We start from the raw sequence: 13903 nt of genomic DNA on the forward strand, positions 1-13903 counted from the left end.
GTTAAGGAAATTTAACAGCTGGGACTGCATACCTGCTGAGCTTGTATTTCTCAGCACACAAACACACACATACACATCACACACGTCTACACACCTCAAATACACACAATATACATCACAGAGACAAACCACATACCCGCCCCATATGTATCCCCCACATATACCATACCCCCCCACAAACACATTATGTACCTCTCCCATACATATCCATTTGCCATATATACACAATGTATACACACCACACATACACACACACCATATACACACACATATGCACCACACACACACACACATACACACCCCCCCACACACCACACACACACATACATACACACACATACACACACACATACACACACACACCACACACACACATACACACACACCACACACACACACACCACACACATACACACACACCACACACACACACATACACACACACCACACACACATACACACACACCACACACACATACACACACACCACACACACATACACACACATACACACACATACACACACATACACACACACACACACACACACACATACATACACACACACCATCTTTACCCATCTCCCACCTTAAAGTCTGAGAACCAGGCTAACAGATGACTTCTTTAAGAACAATCTGATATTGTAAGACTTAGGGTGTTCTCATTTTCTCTGTCTCTGTCTGTTTCTGTCTGTCTCTGTCTCTGTCTGTCTGTCTGTCTGTCTCTGTCTCTGTCTCTGTCTCTGTCTCTCTGTCTCTCTGTCTCTCTGTCTCTCTCTCTGTCTCTCTCTCTGTCTCTCTCTCTGTCTCAGCTTTCAAGAGAGTTAAGTAACCACTCTCGCCTACCTGGGAAAACGATCCCATCCGGGTGCCTGGAGTAGCACACTCAGATGCTCTAGGCTCTGTCTTCTAGGAGGCCCTTGATGGGCAGTAGGAAACCAAAGCCTGAACTCTAACACGGAAAGCATAAGAGGGACCACCCTCAAAATTCAGCAAGAGCACTTGCCAGCCAGACCCTCAGTCTACAGGCTCCGTGGCTGCGCTTTAGGTGAGACAAGGTCTAACTATGTAGTCCGGGCTAACCTCTGGCTTACTTTGGTCCTCCTGTTCTAGCTCCGAAGAACTTGGATTGCAGAGAACAATCATGTTTTAAACTGACGGTGTTATCCAGGTGGATCTTTGTGAATTCCAAACCAGCCAGGGCTATGTAGTGAGGCTATGTCTGGAAACAAAGAAACAAGCAAGCTAAACCCCTTTATTATTAGCTGGCTCATTAGCTAACCCTTCCCTCAAATTGGCTTAATGTAAACCTGAGTCGTTCCAGCCACTGTGGTGATTTTCATTAAAGTTCGTAGATGAGCTGGGTGTGGTAGTAACACTTGTAATCTTGACACTGGGGGACCAATGTCCAAATCATCCCCTACATAGAATTTGAGGCAGCCTGTGCTACATGAAACCCTGTTTCTGAACAAACAAACAAATAAATAAATACATAAATGTAAGTTTAAATTAAATGACATAGGGGTGGGGATTTAGCTCAGAGGTAGAGCGCTTGCCTAGCAAGTGCAAGGCCCTGGGTTCGGTCCCCAGCTCCGAAAAAAAGAAAAAAAAATTAAATGACATTATCCATAACTCCTTCTTGGCACATTCTACATTTCACAGGCTTCGTTCCCACACGTGATAAATGTACCCCACGAGACACGCAGCCCTGAGGTATTCCTGCCACCACAGATGTTCTACTAGAAATGGCAGGTTTAAAGACTCTGTGCCTGCAGTCCCAGCTTCATCAGTCAGAACCTTCTCTACACCGTCTATACATGGGCTTTATCTTGGCTGGGCTTCAAAGAACAAAATACCTCGGCGATACGGATCTCTGCCCCCAGAGAGCTGCAAACCAGGACAGCACATTGGCGGGCAGGACTGAAGAGAGTAGAGGGCAGAGATCACATTGTATAGTGAGGGGCCCCATGAGGGCAAGAGAGAGAAGTAGAGGGGAGGGGACCCAGGGAAGGAGGGTGCAGACTCCCACGAGAGTGCTAAGAAATGGGGGTGCTTCTAGAAAAGTCACAGAGAATCACTAAGGACTTATTTAACTGGACCCAGAGGATGGACAGAAGGTTTGTTTTTTAATGTAGAAAGTCAAGGATATTGAGAGAGAGAGAGAGAGAGAGAGAGAGAGAGGCCATGAGAATCAAGGGACTGGTTTGGGAACATTTTAGGGTCAGGAACATGGAGCATGAGACAAGTCAGATTTTAGGAGGCTTCATTTGTTTATTATTATTAATTATTAATTATTAATTATTACTTAGATAGTGTCTTATGCAATGGAGGCCTTCTCAAATTCCCTAGTGGTGGAGGATGTTAAACTCCTGATATTCCTGCTTCGACCTCCTGAGTACTGGAATTACAGGCATACACCACTACACTCTGCCTGGCTGGTGGGGGAGGGCACATTGTGCCATGCTAAGGGGCATCTTATTAGCCCTGAAGAGACCTGAAAGTTTTATAAACAGGGGCAGCATTTGCACCTAGAGAAGTCACTTTTGATAAATGGGCATCCCAGCCATTTGTTCCAGGGATAGAAAAGCAACAAGTGTCAATACGATGGGTAACCCAGGGATGAGCAGGTGGGGCAGCTGGGAGGACCACGTAAGAACCCAGAAGGAAACACTCATTCTGAACACACTCCTGGACAGTGAGGGTAGAGAGAACAGGAAAAAGGGAAGAGGGGCTGGTGGTCCAGCCTGGGCTAGTTGGATCAAGTGGAACATTTGTTACACCTGAGACTTGTAGACTCCATTTCACAATCCACATTGCTCTCAATCCAAAGCTCCCTGTAACGCTTCCACTGTTTGTTCTTCAGGTCAAGGCTGCCCACACTGAGTTCCTCCAAATTGTGCAGTGCCCTTCCTGAGACATCAGCTTCCTTTTGAGTCAATGATGGTTAGAGAACGGTTTCTTCAAGGAAGGTTCTGGGACCTGTGGCTCACTACTCACAGACAGCTTAGCTGTGGGTCTCTGAACCTGCTTCCTGTCTTTATTATAATCTTTAGTTCACCCTTCAGGAAGAGCAACCCACTACAAATTAAAGCCAATGAAAGGAAAGGATGGCTACCAACGAATGATGCAAATACCACTGAGCTCAAAGATCTCTGGCGAGATGAGCCTGCGGCTGATCACAGCTCCAGCTGTCTCTGTCATCCTTAAGATGCTTGCCCCACCCCTTGTGGCACCTGTCTTCCTTCAGTGGCTCAGCAGCCTATTGTCATTACCAGTCACGATTCAAGTTCCTCAGGTTCAGAAAGCATGCCATACCCAGGCAAGCCCCGCCCCCAGCCTCCTCCGGCCCACCTCTGCCTTTTGGTAGGGCCAACCCTACTCTCTGTGCCATCGAGCCCTGAACAGAGCTTCTGGAATCCAGCCGTCAGGAGCAGGGCCTCCCTTCCACAACCCTTCCCAAACTCTCCTCTGAGCCACCCCCTTTTTGCTCTGGGTCTCTCTTCTCCTGTGATCTTCTTCTCCTCCCCACCCCCTTGCCCTTTGGCTGTCCTTGTATGTATGACGCAAATATTCTGGAAAGGGCTCTGCTGGGCACTTGGGCACTGGGGTGAGACTCCCATCATGATTGGAAGCTTCCACAGCCTTTGGATTTTGTTTATCCTGGTCATTCCTTTTCTTCCTTCCTTCTTTTCTCTCCTTCCTTCCTTTCTCTCCTTCCTTCCTTCCTTCCTTCCTTCCTTCTTTCTAAAGATGAGAAACTAGATAGGGGTTGCAGGCCTTGCTGTCTGTCTGCCCTTGGCTCCTCTGCCCTACCCCCCATCTCTAACAACATGCTTGTTGATGACTATTAAAGTTGGGCTTGGTTTCTGGCAATCCACCCACAGAACTGAACTGGTGTGGGTCCCTGGCAGGTAGGAAGGCACCTTTGACCTTTAGCTGTCCCTCAGAACCTTCACATCTCTAACACAGCAGTCCCAGAAGACAGTGAGCTCCCTTGAGGGCTGAGGTAGTCCGTGTTCTGGCTTGCTCTTCACTCAGCAGTGAACTCTAGGCTTGCCGTTCCTTTGGATCAAGGCTTTCCATTCAGTTCTGGTGTCATCCAGCTCTCTGACTTCCCAAATGGGCACCAAGATGGCTCATCCACTGGGATGCTACTGTCCTGCCAACTCCGAGTGTCCTCACAAGGCTCTTGGCCTGGTCCCCAGGGAAGCCAGGCTGGAAGCCCAGTGAAAGAATGGAAGAAACCAGTCACACACACCCCCCACCCCCAGAGCTGGCCAAGCCAATGAGGGCAGATGTTACAATGTTACCATCAAGGCTCTGAGGACTCTGGTTCCATAGGTGGTCCACCCACACAGTGTTTACAGGACTGCCTCACCCACTAGACTGCCAGTCCTGTGTGGGCAGGCCTGCCGACATGCTGCTGATTCCTCTGTACCTAGAGCCCACTGGTTCCCCAAAGCCTGTATATTGAACGAAGAAATAGAGAACAAACGATCCTTATTTAGTGCCCGGGTTTATGTCATCCTCAATTACAGAGGCCAAAGTCGGAGATGTTAGGGTTCACAGGCCTAGAGAAATCTTCTTGCTTTGCTTTTGTGGTGCGAGGGGAATTAAATCTTGGTCCTGGGGCATGCTAAGGCAGTAATCTAACAGCAGGCTAGACCTCCCTACACACAAGGCCATTTTGAAAGCCACACTGAGTTGTCACCGGTTGTCATTGAACTCTCTCTGGGGTCCAGGCCTTTGCCACAAAATCCTTCTGCCTGGGCACTCAGAGAATCAGGGATCACAGCTTGTCTCCCTAGTTCTGATCAGTCTAACTGATTCTCTCTTTAAAATTATTTATCTTATATGTGTTGGGGTGTGTGTGGGGGGGGGTTAGAGGTCAGAGGACAACTTGCAGGACTCAGAACTATGGGTTTTAGGAACTGAACTCAGGTTGTCAGGTTCAGTGACAAGTACCTGTCTCCCTGGTCCTGAATCTCCTTTTCAAAAACACTTCTTCAGGGGTTGGGGATTTAGCTCAGTGGTAGAGCACTTGCCTAGCAAGCGCAAGGCCCTGGGTTCCGTCCCCAGCTCCAAAAAAAAAAAAAAAAAAAAAATTAAAAAAACCCCAAAAAAACAAAAAAACACTTCTTCAATATTGCCTTTAGGGACTGTGTGTTTCTCTCTGGGCTAACTCTGCCTTTCAGTTGATTTTTTGTGCCATCGTGATTATTATTGGTTGTGTTTTGGTTTGGTTTGGTTCTTTGTCAGGATCTTGCTGTGTAGATCTTGTTGGCCTGATTCACATTCTGTAGACAGAGTGGCCTTGAACTCACAACTCCCTTCTCCCAGCTTCTGGAGTGCTGGGATTACAACCAGCCTGTGCTACTTTGCCTGGCCAAGTCTTCAGGTTTTAATTCTCTTCTCTGTTACCTGCCCATCGTCCTTGTTGCTCCCTGGAATCATCTTCTACGTAAACATCTCCGGTTACTCTCCATTTCTTTCAGCTCTTCTGTGAACTGTTCCAGACCTCTGTCCAGCCTAGCTCTGGGCCCTGTGGGCCACTCAGAATTGCTCCTTGTGCCTCTGTAATTATTCATTTCCTACCATATCGTGCGTGTCCTATATCCTCTGCAAACATTGTGTTCCCTGATGAACTCCACTCCCAACCATCTATCACACTCCTTTAGGATCCAACCAACCGTCACCTCCTTGGACTCCAGCGAAGGCATAAACCCAGTCATCAAACATCCCTTTCTTAGGCTTCTGTCTTAGTTGATTTTCCGTCATTATAGCAAAATACCCAAGACTGGGTCATTTATGGATAAAAGAGATTTATTCGTGATCATAATTCCGGAGTCCGGGAAGTCCAAGATTGGGCCACTGGATCTAGGAAGAGCTCCATTCTGCTTCAAACATGGCAGAAAGCAGAATGGCATATGGGCGTGAGTTGAAGAGAGAAAATCACGCCAAAGCCCTTTGGATGTTAATTCATTCCCACGAGAGGAACATCAACATCTTAGTAAACAACCTGCAACCCAAGGACTTCCCACTTAGGCCTATAACAACACCGCCATATTGAGGAAGCAAGGTTTCAGCCCAGGAAGTACACTGACACCTCAGGCAGTTCCTGGTCACCTCGTATGCATCCCTGGCACCTGGGAGATTCATCCCAGAGACTTGCCAGTCTTCACTACTCATCATGGGCACATGAGCTTTACAGGGACAATGTCTTGGTCATATGCGCTGTCATACATTCACCTGGCCAAGAGCTTTGTTTGTGCTAGTGAGAGAGGTGGCACACCATTCTGCAGGCTGTGCTGCTTTGGATAATAAACAACCCTCTCTGGTTCTCTTGCTCACCTCTAACACTGAGGTAACAGTCACTCCACTGAGGCAGATGGAGATGAAATCAATTCTTCTAAAATAGGAGAAGCTGGACTCTCTCAGCTCAAGCCCTTGGCAGCCATCGCCGGCCATCGTTCGAGTGATCAGCAGGCCTGTGGAAGTGTTTTCTGAGTGGCAAGCAAATGGGATCCTGCAGAGGTGAACACAGCAATTTCCAGTCATAAGAAACACTCGGTATTGGAATCCCCGTGTTGTAAAGGGAATCTTCAAGACAGGTCCTGGAACCTATCACCTGCACTTGCAGGACACTGTCTTGTTTGTGGGTGGCAAGCAACTGAATTTTCAGGTTGAACAGAAAGTGTTCGGCTGAGGAGAGGCGACTGCGGGTGGGGTCACGTGCTCACAGAAAGAAGGGCAGCGATTCATCCCTATGAGAAGTTGGGGAACCCGAGATTACTCAGCTGCTAAATTACAGAGAACCCAGCAATGAAGGAGCCAGTTTGAGGGCACCCTTTAAGTACAGACCACTGTCTGTATCCAAAAAGCTAATTTCAAGACCCTGGAGTGCTGGGGCCAGGGGAAGCTCAGCTGAAGGTATATGCCTGAGTTTTACCCCAGAACCCAGGTGAAAAGCTGGATGCGGCAGGGCACACATCTGTAACGTGACGCTCCTGGTCTGGCACATAGCACACTGGCACAGGTAAAAGAAACTCCCTAGGAGCCTGCACATGTGTGCCATGGTGGTGTGGCCCTCTTCCTCATCTTTGTCAAATAGAGAGAGAGAGAGAGAGAGAGAGAGAGAGAGAGAGAGAGAGAGAGAGAGAGAGATTTAAAATATAAAAGATACTTGAGCCAGGCATGTCAATGCTGGTCTTTAATCCCAGCACTCAGGAGGCAGAGGTAGGTGGATCTCTGAGTTCAAGGCTCGCCTGGTCTACAGAGCGAGGTCCATCGAGCTGTGTCCACACAGATCTCATCTCAACAACAACAGCAACATCATCATCATCAACAACAACAACAAAATTATAATTTAAAATAATGAAGACTGGAATGCCAGCCTTCTCTGTAGAGATCATGACTTCGACCTCCACGCCAGTTCTGGACCTGTTATTTACAGTATTTGAAATCCAGATGTAATTCCCCAATCCTGTTGATCCACAAGATGGGAGTAACTCTGGCCTCACATGGCTGCTGTCAGGTTGGAAGGAGGTGACATCATTTATCCTGTGAAGCACTGTGGTGACAGGCAAGGACAAGCCACGTCTGAGTTGTCTGAAACCTATGCTGTGCTTAGAGCTAATAAAATTACCCACCTTGTCGGCGAAGGCAGCAAACAGTTCTGCCTCTCTCGTCAGTCGAGCTAATACGAGTACTGTGGGGTCTGGAGAGCTCAGAGGTTAAGATCACGGGCCACTCTGGCAGAGGATCTGAGTTCAGTTCCCAGCATCTACGTCTGGCTGCTCACAATCACCCAGAAACTCCAGTTCGGAAGGCTCCACCACCCCTTTTGGCCTCCATGGGCACCTGGGCTCCCATGGATGTAACTCCTCCACAGATACATAATTTCAAATAAGAAAAATAAGTCTCTTAAAAAATATCATGAGTCAAACATTGTGTTAATGGCTGGGGAAACAATACAAACAAACTTGAAAAATCCAAAGTTATGGTGACATATACCTTTCATCCCAGCACCCGGGAAACGGAAGCAAGAGATCATTGTAAGTTTGAGGCCTGCCTGACCTATATATTTAGTCCCTACCTAGCAAGGGCTACGTTGTTAAACCTTGTCTCAAAAAGAACAAAGAGGGCCGGAAAGATGACTCAGCAGCTAAGAGAACTGACTGCTCTCCCAGAGGTCCTGAGTTCAATTCCCAGCAACCACATGGTGGCTCATAACTATCTGTAATGGGATCCAATGCCCTCTTCTGGTGTGTCTGAAGACAGCTGCAGTGTACGCATACATACATACATACATACATACATACATACATACATACATACGTACATACAATAAATACATCTTTAAAAGAACAAAGAAACAACCCCCCATACCAGACTTACTTAAAAACACAACCATTGTCTTGAAGTAGCAATTGTCTAGGGAAACAGTAACAGTGTATCCTGGTTGTCCTGGACCTCACTCTGTAGACCAGGCTGGCCTCAAACTCCGAGATGTGCTTGCCTCTTCCTCCTGAGTGCTGAGATTAAAGGCCTGTGCCACCATGCCTTGGCCCACAATAACAGAGTTTAGATTTATTTTATTTATTATTGTGTGTGTGTGTGTGTGTGTATAATGTGTGTGCGCCTGCACACGTGTGCCCTGTATTCTTGCCATGGTGCATGTGAGGATACATGAGGACAACTCTCAGGATCTGGTTGTTTCCTTCCTGTGTCCACCCCATGTCAACAGGTTTAGAAGACAAGCACCCATGCTTGCTTTCCCTTCTCTCTTGTTTTTCTCCTTTAAGACTGGGTCCAGTTCCGCAGGTGGCATGCCATGTCCCCAAAGAGGAGAGATGCTTAAAGGAGAGGAGACAGGGTGAAACTCCCAGGAGGGATGCTTAGAGGAAGGCTTGAAGGCAGACAGAGGAGGACAAAGAGAGCTCATTCCAGGCCAACAGAGGAAGATATGCAAAGATCCTGGGGTACCCGCCATGGTCTCATTCTAGAAAGGCAAATTGACAAGGAGGTAAAGTAAATATGTTTTGTGAGGTGGCAGAGGACACTGGAAACATGAGAATCTTGGTTTGGTGCTTCTGTAACAAAGACCACAGATTAGATAATGTGTAAAGAAAAGAAATGTCTTTCCTACAATTCGGCAGGCTGGGAAGTCAATGTCAGGGGTGCTTATGTCTATGTCATCACGTGATGGGGGTGGAGGGGCAATGGGTGACAGTTTGGACTTACCTTCTTGTTTTTTTTTTTTTCTTTTTTTTTTTTCCGGAGCTGGGGACCGAACCCAGGGCCTTGCACTCGCTAGGCAAGCGCTCTACCGCTGAGCTAAATCCCCAACCCCCTTGTTTGTTTTTTTAAAGCTGAGAATAGAACCCAGGCTTCTCACATACTAGGCAATCACTCTGCCACTGAGCTATACTCACAGGTGGTTTTACTGTTTTGGTTTCTTTCTTTCTTTTTTAGGTTTATTTTATGCATATGAATGTTTAACTTCGTGTATATATGAGAACTGTGTGCTTACGGCAGTCAGAAGAGGACATTGGATCTCCTGGAACTAAAGTTACAGATGGTTGTGAGCCACCATGTGGGTGCTGGGAATTGAACCTGGGTCCTTTCCAGCCACACAGAATTATTTTCTTGTGTTGTTTTACTTTGAGAGAGTGGTCAGGCTGTCTTGAACTCACTCTGTAACCCAGATGGGCCTTGAACTTATCATCCTCCTGCCTCAGCCTCCTGCGTATTAGGATTTCAGGCCTACTCCATAAGGCCTTTTTACTATGATGAACTAATCTTATACAATGGTGACTATCTCTCTAGGCTTAGGCCCAGTAACCCAGAACTCAGGAAGCAGAGGCAGCTGTTCAAGACCATCCTCAGATATATTAAAAGAATCCACCTAGGAATTTAGATTGGAATCAGAAGAACCAAGCCAGAAATTTGGAGGGTAATTCAGATTTCTAGATCCAGTTTCAAGGTGAGAAGCTGAAGCAAGGAGACTTCTGACCTTTGAGGACTGAGGAAGAAAGGAAGTGCCTCCTGTCACGGGATCCACACCGGGGTTGTGTGGTCTTCATCATAGCTGGTGATGACTTGCCAGCCAGGCATTCAATAGACGGATCCAGAGGAAGTGCCCAGTTCAAAAGCCTTTTCAGTATCATGGCTGAAAGGCCCTGTGTAACCAGGTATGGGGAAGGAGAGTAGTGTCCTGTTGACAGAGACCTGATCAACATTGAGCGCATTCATCCTGGGGGTGTGAGACGAAAATAAGTTCCAAGACAGCTTCATGACCCATCCCAGCCTTCTCCCCGAGTGAATCATCAGCATTGTATTATCCCATCAGCCTTCACTGCCCTGGCGCCCACGACAGAGCCATTGAGATACCACGTGGGCTGCGCTGCTTCCGGATAAAGCTTCCGGCCTTTACCATGGGGAAGATAACACTAGCCAGCCTCATCAATCATTCCCGGGTGAGCTGCCGCCTCCCTTCGTTTCTTGTGTTCAGGATTTGCATAAGCAGGCACTGTGCAGAGGTGTCTGTCTCTGTAGTTCTGTAGAACTCTGAGGCCAGGGTGGATGTGGCCAGTCACTGAGGCCTGCTCCTACCATAGTACTGCTTGTTAGAGAGTCCCACTTTACAGCAGAGTATTAATTAGACTTGATAAGAGTGCCCAATCCAACTGCAGTCCTATCAGAAACAGACTTAGGAGAACAAGCGAGCCTGTGATTCCAGCTATTCAGGAGGCTGAAGTAGGAGGATCATAAAATTCAAGGTCACCCTGGTCTGAAAATCAAGTTCCAGGACAGCCGGGGCTACATAATGAGACACTATCTCAAAACAAAAACAAAACAGAAACAGAAAACAAAGCCAGCCAAACAAAGGAACAGACTCTCGAATAGGGCTTTGAATTTCCATCCTGGGTCCACTGTGCAGAAGCTGTGTGAGAGAAAGTGGTCCTTCAGCCTCTTGGAGACTGTCCTTTTCTGCTAATTAGTGGCGACCTATCCGTTGCTGCTCTTCTGGAGACTAGTTGACATTTTGAGAGCTTAGAGTGTGCTCTGGGTACTGTTCAAAGGCCATTGCATTTCTGTGTCTGTCACTTCTAGCATTAGCAGGAAGCCTAGGCAAGGGACATGGCGCTGTTTTTTATGATCAACCCCACTACTCCCAATCCCAGTGAGGATTGACGTGCGGGAGCTAAAGTGCTTGCCTGAAGTCGCACAGCTACAGAGAGTGGACTTAGATCTGAGAGGCTGACCTGTGCAGTACACGTTCATTGGACTCTTTCCTGGTTTTGTTTGTTTGCTTGTGGCAGCACCAGGTTGAAGCCAGCTCCTTGGGGACACTAGGCAAGGCTGTAGGTACCTCCTAGTCCTTGGGGTTCATGTCTCCGATTACTACAGGGAGCACACAGAACGGCGGCACATGGGCCATGCTCTCAACGTGCGGTTGTTAGTGCTTGACTTAACATTTGCCTTAACCAGGCATAGTAAACACACCTGTAACCCCAGCACTTTGACACCTACAGCACAAGGATAGCTAGGGCTCTACCTTAAGTTCCAGAACAGTATGGAATATATATTAAGATCTTGTCTTTAAAAATAAAACTTTTAAAAAGGTACCCAGGTGGTGGTAGCAGTGTATGCCTTTAATCTTAGCACTCAGGAGGTAGAGGCAAGCAGATCTCTGAATTCAAGGCTGTCTTGAAAACCGAGAGAGAGAGAGAGAGAGAGAGAGAGAGAGAGAGAGACAGAGACAGAGACAGAGAGAGAGACAGACAGAGAGACAGAGAGACAGAGAGAGAGGAGAGAGACAGAGAGACAAACAGAGACAGAGAGACAAACAGAGACAGAGAGACACACAGAGAGAGGTTTGTTATTTCTGGTATATTTAGAGAAATATGGTACCCAGGAAAAAACAGAAGACTTTACAGAGGTGAGGTATTAATTCAGGAAAGATTCGAGCTGGAAGCATGCCGGAGGTTAGACTCACAGAGCTGGGAGGAGAATAGAGCAGGTGTCCAGTGCAGGTTCTCTCCAGGAGTCACAGGGACCATTCAGAGCCTGCGGGTGTTGGGAGGAGCCCAGCCAGGCAATCAGTGCAAACCTCGGGAAGGACTGGGCGATAGGAAGTAGAGACACAGCCAGTGGCCTGCATTTGAGGCAGGAGACTGCTTTCTGGTGGATGAGATTAAGGAAAAAGGCACATTAACTAATAGGCCGGCATCCACACTCTGATCTAAGAGCCAACTGCATGGGAAGGAGTCAGAGCTTGGTACTGGAAAATCATATTGTGTCTTTGTAGATGTGATTGGACCACAGTGGGACACTTGGCCCACCTCGGAATTTGAAGGAGGGCTCCAAATTCAATAAACAAGAAAAAATGATATTTTTAAAGATTTATTTCATGTGTATGAGTGTTTTACCTGCGTGTATGTATGTGTATGCACCATATACATGTCTCATGCCCGTGTAGGTCATAGAAGGCATCGGATCTCTGGAACTGGAGTTATAGATGGTTACAAACCAGCATGTGGGTGCTGGAACCTGAACCTGGGTCCTCTGCAAAAGCAGCAAGTGTTCTTAGTCACTAAACCATCTCTCTAGCCTTTAAAATGTTTGATTTTGAGACAAGATCTTGCTAATTCATCAGGCTGGCCTTGAACTTCCACTGTAGCCCCAACTAGTCTCAAAGTTCTCCTGCCTCAGCCTCTTGAGTAGCTGGAATTCTAAGGCACAGGCCTGGCTTGCCTCAGGTTTTCTGTACCATTGAGATAATACTAGGTACACACATGATGTGGTTCTGTGGACTTTGTAGACACTAAGAGCCATCCATGCCTTAAGATTCCTCAAATCTCACATTCAGGACCCAGAGGAGCCTAATCTCAGCCACAGGCAGGCTGGCTGCTCCAATGGGGCCAGGAGAGAATGCAGCAAGCAATTGGTATTTGTAAGCTTGAGATCCTGGAAGTGGAGTACCTGTCGGGTTCCAAGTAAAATCAGGCTTTAGCTAGTTAGCTAGAGTCTGGGGGGAGAGAGAGAGAGAAAGAGAGAGAGAGAGAGAGAGAGAGAGAGAGAGAGAGAGAGAGAGAGTGAGTGTGTTATGAGTGAGTGCATGTGTGAGTGTGAGTGTAAGTGTACATGCATGAGTATATATATGTATGTGTATGCATGTGAGTGTGTATGTCAGTGTTTGAGTGTGCGTGTACATGTGTGAGTGTGTGTGTATGTGTGAGTGTGTATGTGTGAGTGTATGTATGTGCATGTGAGTGTGTGTGTGTGCTTGTGCGTGTATGTATGTGTGCATGTGTATGTGTGAGTGTGTGTGTGTGTATGTGAGTGTATGAGTGTGTGTGTACATGTGTGAATATGTGAAAGTGTAAGTGTGCATGTGTGAGAGTATGTATGTATGTATGTATGTGTCTGTCCCCGTCCCCCTATCCCACACACCCAAAGGTTAACAGAAGCAATGGATCAGGCTGGAGGCAGCTGGTGGAAAGGGGACTTTAGCAGCAACGACAGAGTCTGGAACAGAGACTCCTTCAACCATGGCCAAGATGCACTGCCCTGGGCTCCCATTTGTGACAGTGCCTAATCTCATGGCATTATCTCATGTGAATGGCTTGGGGCAGGTCAGACTGGGAGGGACATCTGGACTGTAAGTAAGATACACACAGCAGGAAGTTGGAAAAGGGAGGAGATGATTGTTGGCAGAGATGGAGGGCAGGGCTCTGTTCAAAGGGCACGCATGCCAGCCAGTGCTGCTGGTGATAGTGACGTGGGCATTATTTTAGCTGCTAGGATCTGGGCCTCAGGGACCAGGTTCTGACTTCTCACGGAAGAAGTGAGCAGAGTGGAACCTGATATTTTATTACTATCCCTCCCCGCCATAAGTC

At 47.4% G+C, this 13903-nt stretch overlaps 1 long non-coding RNA gene across 1 annotated transcript; it reads right to left on the reverse strand.

Moving 5' to 3' along the window:
- Window positions 1-5807: 5807 nt before the first annotated feature.
- On the reverse strand, window positions 5808-12073 carry LOC148003047 (uncharacterized). Its single transcript, XR_015631962.1, has 3 exons — window positions 12001-12073; window positions 10015-10254; window positions 5808-6525 (listed from the first exon to the last, which is right to left on the reverse strand). It is a non-coding gene; the product is annotated as an uncharacterized LOC148003047 (long non-coding RNA).
- Between the last annotated feature and the right edge of the window lie 1830 nt (window positions 12074-13903).

The sequence above is a fragment of the Rattus norvegicus genome, chromosome 10 (genome assembly GCF_021556685.1).
Source record: "Rattus norvegicus strain SHRSP/BbbUtx chromosome 10, alternate assembly SHRSP_T2T, whole genome shotgun sequence".
Lineage (NCBI taxonomy): Eukaryota > Metazoa > Chordata > Mammalia > Rodentia > Muridae > Rattus > Rattus norvegicus.